This window comes from Stegostoma tigrinum, chromosome 17 (assembly GCF_030684315.1).
Source record: "Stegostoma tigrinum isolate sSteTig4 chromosome 17, sSteTig4.hap1, whole genome shotgun sequence".
In the NCBI taxonomy this organism is placed as follows: Eukaryota; Metazoa; Chordata; class Chondrichthyes; order Orectolobiformes; family Stegostomatidae; genus Stegostoma; species Stegostoma tigrinum.
In genome coordinates this window covers 4,983,620-4,992,693 of record NC_081370.1, presented here as the reverse complement: position 1 = coordinate 4,992,693, position 9,074 = coordinate 4,983,620, and positions in this window count along the sequence as shown.

Below are 9,074 nucleotides of genomic sequence, written 5' to 3'. Positions count from 1 at the left end.
AAATTATAAACTTGATCTTATTTAACCATGTAAAGTTGTCTTAAAGTTTAAGCCAAGTTAATGGGTAACATAACTGTTTTAAGACCACAGATTATCCGTGGGCATTGACATGGGAAATGCACATGCATGTTCACCAACCATCTTTATATTGATGTGCCTATTTAGCCAGTTGTTAGATGAGTGCATTTAATTGATTTGTATTGAAGAATAAATGGGATATTGGGAGTTAGAATCTCCTCTACTTTCTAAGACAGATCACAACAAGAGAGAAGGCAAAATCGGATGTAATGGTGTTACAGTTAAATAAAGGTAATTACAGGGGCATGAGAGAGGAACTGATGAAAATCGACTGGAAGCAGAGCCTAGCGGGGAAGACAGTAGAGCAACAATGGCAGGAGTTTCTGGGTGTAATTGAGAACACAGTACAGAGTTTCATTCCAAAGAAAAGAAAGATTATCAGGGGTGGGATTAGACAGCCACGGCTAACAAAGGAAGTCAGGAAATGTATCAAAGAAAAAGAGACAGCCTATAAAGTGGCCAAGAGTACTGGGAAATCAGAAGATTGGGAAGGCTACAAAAACAAACAGAGGATAACAAAGAGAGAAATAAGGAAGGAGAGGATCAAGTATGAAGGTAGGCTAGCCAGCAATATTAGAAATGATAGTAAAAGTTTCTTTCAATACAGAAGAAACAAACGAGAGGCAAAAGTAGACATTGGGCCACTCCAAATTGATGCTGGAAGGCTAGCGATGGGAGATAAGGAAATGGCTGAAGAGCTTAATAAGTACTTTGCGTCAGTCTTCACAGTGAAAGACATGAGTAATGCCCTGACAATTAAGGAGAGTCAGGAGGCAGAGCTGAGTATGGTAAGCATTACAAAAGAGAAAGTGCTAGAAAAGCTAAAAGGTCTAAAATTTGATAAATCTCCTAGCCTCGATGGGCTACATGCTAGAGTTCTGAGGGAGATGGCTGAGAAAATAGTGAAGGCGTTGGTTGTGATCTTTCAAAAGTCACTGGAGTCAGGGAAAGTCCCAGATGATTGGAAAATCGCTGTTGTAACCCTGTTGTTTAAGAAAGAATCAAGACAAAAAATGGAAAGTTATTGGCCGATTAGCCTAACCTCGGTTGTTGGTAAAATTCTAGAATCCATCGTTAAGGATGAGATTTCTAAATTCTTGAAAGTGCATGGTCGGATTAGAACAAGTCAGCATGGATTTAGTAAGGGGAGGTCGTGCCTGACAGACCTGTTAGAATTCTTTGAAGAGGTAACAAGTAGGTTAGACCAGGGAGGCCGAGTGATGTTATCTATCTAGACTTCCAAAAGGCCTTTGATAAGGTGCCTCGTGGGAGGCTGCTGAGTAAGGTGAGGGCCCATGGTGTTCTAGGTGAGCTACTGGCATGAATTGAGGATCGGCTGTCTGACAGAAGGCAGAGAGTTGGGATAAAAGGTTATTTTTTGGAATGGCAACCGGTGACAAGTAGTGTCCCACAGGGTTCAGTGTTGGGGCCTCAGCTGTTCACTTTAATATATTAATGATCTGGATGAAAGGACTGGGGGCAATCTGGCAAAGTTTGCTGATGATACGAAGTTAGGCAGGTAGTACTGAGGAGGTAGGGAGGCTGCAGAAAGAGTGGTCCAGGAAATGGCTGATGAAATTCAACATGAGCAAATGCGAGGTCTTGCACTTTAGAAAAAGTAATTCAGGCATGGACTATTTTATAAACAGTGAGAAAATTCATAAGGCCAAAGTACAAAGGGATCTGGGAGTGCTAGTCCAGGATTCTCTGAAGATTAACGTGCAGGTTGAGTCAGTGATTAAGAAAGCAAATGTAATGTTGTCATTTATCTCAAGAGGGTTGGAATATAAAAGCAGCAATGTGCTTCTGAGACTTTATAAAGCTCTAGTTAGGCCTCATTTAGAATACTGTGTCCAATTTTGTGCCCCACACCTCAGGAAGGACATCCTGGCACTGGAGCGTGTCCAGCGAAGATTCACATGGATGATCCCTGGAATGGTAGGCCTAACGTATGATGAACGGCTGAGGATCCTGGGATTGTATTCATTAGAGTTTAGAAGGTTGAGGGGAGGTCTAATAGAAACTTACAAGATAATGCATGGCTTAGAAAGGGTGGCCGCTAGGAAGTTGTTTCTGTTAGGTGGGGACACTAGGACCCGTGGGCACAGCCTTAGAATTAAAGGAGGTCAATTTAGAACGGAAATGAGGAGACACTTCTTCGGCCAGAGAGTGGTGGGCCTGTGGAATTCATTGCCACGGAGTGCAGTGGAGGCCAGGATGTTAAATGTCTTCAAGGCAAAGATCGATAAATTCTTGATCTCGCGAGGAATTAAGGGCTACGGGGAGAGTGTGGGTAAGTGGAGTTGAAATGCCCATCAGCCATGTTTAAATGGCAGAGTGGACTCGATGGGCTGAATGGCCTTCACTCCTATGTCTTATGGTCTTAAGAAGACACAATAGGGACATTTCAAAGATGACCACCAAGACTATTCAGACCACTCAGTATCAGGGTAGCCCACAAACCAACAACCACCCTGCGACAGCTACTGACGAACGTAAAAGATCCCATACCCACACTCAATAAATCTAACGTAATATGCAAAAGACGGTGCAAGGACTGTGAAAAACAGTTCATAGGCCAAACTGGAAGGAAACTGACAATAAGGATACATGAGCACCAACTAGCCTCCAAGAGACACAACCAATTCTCACTGGCCTCAATACACACGGACAAAGGAGGGCACAAATTTGATGGGACAACACATCCATATTAGCACAAGCCAAACAGAGACATGCCAGGGAATTCCTAGAGGCCTGGCATTCCAAACAGAGCTCCATCAACAAACATATTGAACTGGACCCGTTGTACAAACTACTGAAAAATAGAACCAGAAGTAACACCAACCACCCCAGCAATCCGAGGCATGTAAGTACAGGCGAGACTGAACAGCAACACTTCACCAAAGGCGCACTGATGATGTTACCTAGCAGGGTGACGAAATGTCTGTGATCAAACATACCGGCTTGGCGAGCAAGTCTACAAGCTCAATCAGCTCTGTTGCTGTAGATCTGGAGTTGCGTATATCACACCAGGCAAAGATGGTATATTTAGTTCCCTACTGATCATTAAGTGATATTGTTCCTGTCGTATATTGTGTTTTTGTTTTGTCTTGTACTGATCAGGACAATGCATAAATACCAAAGTAAAGGTAAAATAATATTTATGCTGTAAGAGAGGAGAGTGCTGATTGGGTGACAAGTAGACTTTAATTGGTAAGGACATGAGCATGTACTGTTAAGGCTGACTGATTGTTAACTACAAAGCTTTGTTTAAATTTTGAAGCAGTCATGTTGATTCTGATAGGGCAATGGCTGGACCAGAGAAATGAACGAGAGAATGACTGTCACTTATCTTATTGAGCTGAAACAGATGTAGCGTGTATGCATTACCTTTCCACAAAGGGACTTGTGTATTAGCATGTGTGAATTCCAGTAACAGCACGTTTGCTACACCGTAAGCCTGACTGACAATCTTAAATGAGTTGTCAGTATTATTCTTCACATAGACTAGATTATTTAGCGAATATGGTTTAATCATAATCACATCTCTTGTTGGACACTATGTTGTGAATTTTGTGATTGCAGGCTAGTTGAGCACAGTCAGCGCCTTGCTTAATGTGAGCAGCCAAAGGGTTATAGTGTTGGGTATGTTTCTTCAGTCTTTGGAATGTATGCCCTACATCTGATCAGGATAGCCGTGATGTTATAGAGCCACAGAGATGTACAGCACTGAAACAGACCCTTCAGTCCAACTCGTCCATGCTGACCAGGTATCCTGAAATAATTTAGTCCCATGTGACAGCATTTGGCCCATATCCGGGTAAACCCTGTGATAATGGGAACTGCAGATGCTGGAGAATCCAAGATAATGAAATGTGTGGCTGGATGAACACAGCAGGCCCAGCAGCATCTCAGGAGCACAAAAGCTGACGTTTTGGGCCTAGACCCTTCAGCAGAGAGGGGGATGGGGTGAGGGTTCTGGAATAAATAGGGAGAGAGGGGGAAGCGGACCAAAGATGGAGAGAAAAGAAGATAGGTGGAGAGGAGAGTATAGGTGGGGAGGTAGGGAGGGGATAGGTCAGTCCAGGGAAGACGGACAGGTCAAGGAGGTGGGATGAGGTTAGTAGGTAGGAGATGGAGGTGCGGCTTGGGGTGGGAGGAAGGGATGGGTGAGAGGAAGAACAGGTTAGGGAGGCAGAGACAGGTTGGACTGGTTTTGGGATGCAATGGGTGGAGGGGAAGAGCTGGGCTGGCTGTGTGGTGCAGTGGGGGGAGGGGACGAACTGGGCTGGTTTTGGGATGCGGTGGGGGAAGGGGAGATTTTGAAGCTGGTGAAGTTCACATTGATACCATTGGGCTGCAGGGTTCCCAAGCGGAATATGAGTCGCTGTTCCTGCAACCTTCAGGTGGCATCATTGTGGCACTGTAGGAGGCCCATGATGGACATGTCATCTAAAGAATGGGAGGGGGAGTGGAAATGGTTTGCGACTGGGAGGTGCAGTTGTTTATTGCGAACCGAGCGGAGGTGTTCTGCAAAGCGGTCCCCAAGCCTCCGCTTGGTTTCCCCAATGTAGAGGAAGCCACACCGGGTACAGTGGATGCAGTATACCACATTGGCAGATGTGCAGTTGAACCTCTGCTTAATGTGGAAAGTCATCTTGGGGCCTGGGATAGGGGTGAGGGAGGAGGTGTGGGGGCAAGTGTAGCATTTCCTGCGGTTGCAGGGGAAGGTGCCGGGTTTGGTGGGGTTGGAGGGCAGTGTGGAGCGAACAAGGGAGTCACAGAGTGGTCTCTCCGGAAAGCATCTCTCCGGAAAGCAGACAGGGGTGGGGATGGAAAAATGGCTTTGGTGGTGGGGTCGGATTGTAGATGGCGGAAGTGTCGGAGGATGATGCGTTGTATCCGGAGGTTGGTGGGGTGGTGTGTGAGAACGAGGGGGATCCTCTTTGGGTGGTTGTGGCGGGGGCGGGGTGTGAGGGATGTGTTGCGGGAAATGCGGGAGACGCGGTCAAGGGCGTTCTCGACCACTGTGGGGGGGAAGGTTGCAGTCCTTGAAGAACTTGGACATCTGGGATGTGCGGGAGTGGAATGCCTCATTGTGGGAGCAGATACGGCGGAGGCGGAGGAATTGGGAATAGGGGATGGAATTTTTGCAGGAGGGTGGGTGGGAGGAGGTGCATTCTAGGTAGCTGTGGGAGTCGGTGGGCTGGAAATGAACATCAGTTACAAGCTTGTTGCCTGAGATGGAGACCTGAGAGATCCAGGAAGGTGAGGGATGTGCTGGAGATGGCCCAGGTGAACTGAAGGTTGGGGTGGAAGGTGTTGGTGAAGTGGATGAACTGTTCGAGCTCCTCTGGGGAGCAAGAGGCGGCGCTGATACAGTCATCAATGTAACGGAGGAAGAGGTGGGGTTTGGGGCCTGTGTGGGTACGGAAGAGGGACTGTTCCACGTAACCTGCAAAGAGGCAGGCATAGCCGGGGCCTATGCGGGTGCCCATGGCCACCCCCTTAGTCTGTAGGAAGTGGGAGGAATCGAAAGAGAAGTTGTTGAGGGTGAGGACATTGATGACTGTATCGGCGCCGCCTCTTGCTCCCCAGAGGAGCTCAAACAGTTCATCCACTTCACCAACACCTTCCACCCCAACCTTCAGTTCACCTGGGCCATCTCCAGCACATCCCTCACCTTCCTGGATCTCTCAGGTCTCCATCTCAGGCAACCAGCTTGTAACTGATGTCCATTTCAAGCCCACCGACTCCCACAGCTACCTAGAATACACCTCCTCCCACCCACCCTCCTGCAAAAATTCCATCCCCTATTCCCAATTCCTCCGCCTCCGCCGCATCTGCTCCCACGATGAGGCATTCCACTCCCGCACATCCCAGATGTCCAAGTTCTTCAAGGGCCGCAACTTTCCCCCCACAGTGGTTGAGAACGCCCTTGACCGCGTCTCCCGCATTTCCCGCAACACATCCCTCACATCCCGCCCCCGCCACGACCGCCCAAAGAGGATCCCCCTCGTTCTCACACACCACCCTACCAACCTCCGGATACAACGCATCATCGTCCGACACTTCCGCCATCTACAATCAGACTCCACCACCCAAGACATTTTTCCATCCCCACCCCGTCTGCTTTCCGGAGAGACCACTCTCTCCGTGACTCCCTTGTTCGCTCCACACTGCCCTCCAACCCCACCAAACCCGGCACCTTCCCCTGCAACCGCAGGAAATGCTACACTTGCCCCCACACCTCCTCCCTCACCCCTATCCCAGGCCCCAAGATGAATTTCCACATTAAGCAGAGGTTCAACTGCACATCTGCCAATGTGGTATACTGCATCCACTGTACCCGGTGTGGCTTCCTCTACATTGGGGAAACCAAGCGGAGGCTTGGGGACCGCTTTGCAGAACACCTCCGCTCGGTTCGCAATAAACAACTGCACCTCCCAGTCGCAAACCATTTCCACTCCCCCTCCCATTCTTTAGATGACATGTCCATCATGGGCCTCCTGCAGTGCCACAATGATGCCACCTGAAGGTTGCAGGAACAGCGACTCATATTCCGCTTGGGAACCCTGCAGCCCAATGGTATCAATGTGAACTTCACCAGCTTCAAAATCTCCCCTACCCCCACCGCATCCCAAAACCAGCCCAGTTCGTCCCCTCCCCCCACTGCACCACACAACCAGCCCAGCTCTTCCCCTCCACCCACTGCATTCCAAAACCAGTCCAACCTGCCTCTGCCTCCCTAACCTGTTCTTCCTCTCACCCATCCCTTCCTCCCACCCCAAGCCGCACCTCCATCTCCTACCTACTAACCTCATCCCACCTCCTTGACCTGTCCGTCTTCCCTGGACTGACCTATCCCCTCCCCACCTATACTCTCCTCTCCACCTATCTTCTTTTCTCTCCATCTTTGGTCCGTCTCCCCCTCTCTCCCTATTTATTCCAGAACCCTCACCCCATCCCCCTCTCTGATGAAGGGTCTAGGCCCGAAACGTCAGCTTTTGTGCTCCTGAGATGCTGCTGGGCCTGCTGTGTTCATCCAGCCTCACATTTTATTATCTTCGATTCCTTGATTGTCTGTGTGGATTTTGCACATTCTCCCCATGTCTGTGTGGATTTCCTCCGTGTGCTCCGGTTTCCTCCTACAGTCCAAAGATGTGCAGACTAGGTGGATTGACCATGCTAAATTGCCTGTAGTGTTCAGGGATGTGTAGATTGGGTGGGTTATAAGGGGGATGGGTCTGGGTGCGATGTTCTGAATGTTGGTGTGGGCTTGTTGAGCTGAAGAATCTGTTTTCACACTGTAGGAATTCTATGATTTCATTGTAAGAACACATCAATCTGTGCTCAGTGAAATCCCACAAACAGTAGTTTGATGATAATGAGATCTTTTTTTTCTGAACACAAATGTTGCCCATGACACTAGGCATAATTAACTTCCTTGTTCTTGTTTAAGTGTCCCGAGTTCTTTTACATTCATAACACAGATTGCGTCTCAGCTGGGGGTCCATACCTCCGACAACGCAGTGCTCTCAGGAATGCACTGTGACAGGCTTGAACACAAAGCTTCAGACTAAGATTAGACCCTGAACCTGGTGATTAAGAGGTGAGATTGCTCCCAACTGAGCCACAGCTGGTACAGATGTGTTAAATGCAGTGTACTTTATCTGACAGTAGTCCAAATTAAGACCACTGCAGCATACAAGGATGAAGAATGCTGGAAATAATTTGACCTGTTCATAGGAAAGAAAGATGAGAGATTGCCTTTGTCATAACTATGTAACTTCTGTAGAAGTTGCACAAGTGTGAGTGAGGTGGGCATGATTGTTCTATTTTCCTCTTGTTTTATTGCAGCATTACTGGTAACATGGACTACTGAAGACAAAAATAATGCATCTGTCTCATCCTACTATGTTTTTTCTCCTGGGACATGAATTGTTTTTTTTTCTCGATCTGCTTATATGTGCTTTCCGGTCAAGCATTAGTCCTTTTGCAGTCTGATGCCCTTGTTGCTATTCACCACATTTATATATGGCTGAATTGCATACCTTAATACATCAAAATGCAGAAATTGAATTCAGCTCTGTAGCACATATCTCTTCTTACATAAACTCCTGACTTTTTGTTTGAAGTGTTCCTAATTTTAATATTTTGCATGATGCCTCAGTTCTCTGCCTCTAATATTTCCAGTTTGATTTACAAGCTTGGAATTTTATTAGAATACCAATTAGTAGGCTATGATAAAACCTTTGCATCTGAATTGTTCCCTGTGCTCTTATCTTTTTTACAATTATATGTACTGACACTGGATGCAACAGATTGTTTGTGCGTTCATAAGTGATTTATTATAACAGCATTCCACCATTTCAATTTTAGTGTAGGGTTTTTACCAGTCATTCAAATGTTTTATTTCTCACAGCAGCTGCCGTTATGTGCACGAGGACATTTTTCAACATGAGAAACATTATTCTGCTTTTTCTGCTGCCCTCCCGACACCATCACTGATATTTTTACTACCTATACAATTCTCTGGATTTACAACTATCTCCCATTAATGTCCTTGTGCTATTTGCCATTGAGACAAGGCAGATGGAATTTAATTTGGATAAATGCGAGGTGTTGCCTTTTGATAAAACAAACAAGGGTAGGACTGATACCATTAAAATTAGGGCCTTAAACAGGGAGACCTAGGAATTCAAGTACATAATTCTTTGAAGTTTGCATCATAGGGTGATTAAGCGTGTTTAGCACGCTTGCCTTCATTGCTCAGTCCTTTTGAGGATAGGAGTTGGGATGTTGGTGAGCTGTCTTCTGGAGTACTGTGTCCTGTTCTGGTCACCCTGTTATGGGAAGGATGTTATTTAGCTGGAGACAGTTCAGTAAAGATTTACCAGGATGTTACTGGGAATAGAGGGATTGAGTCACAAGGGGAGGCTGGAACTTTTTTTCACTGAAGCATAGGAAGTTGAGGAGTGATGTTATACAGGTGT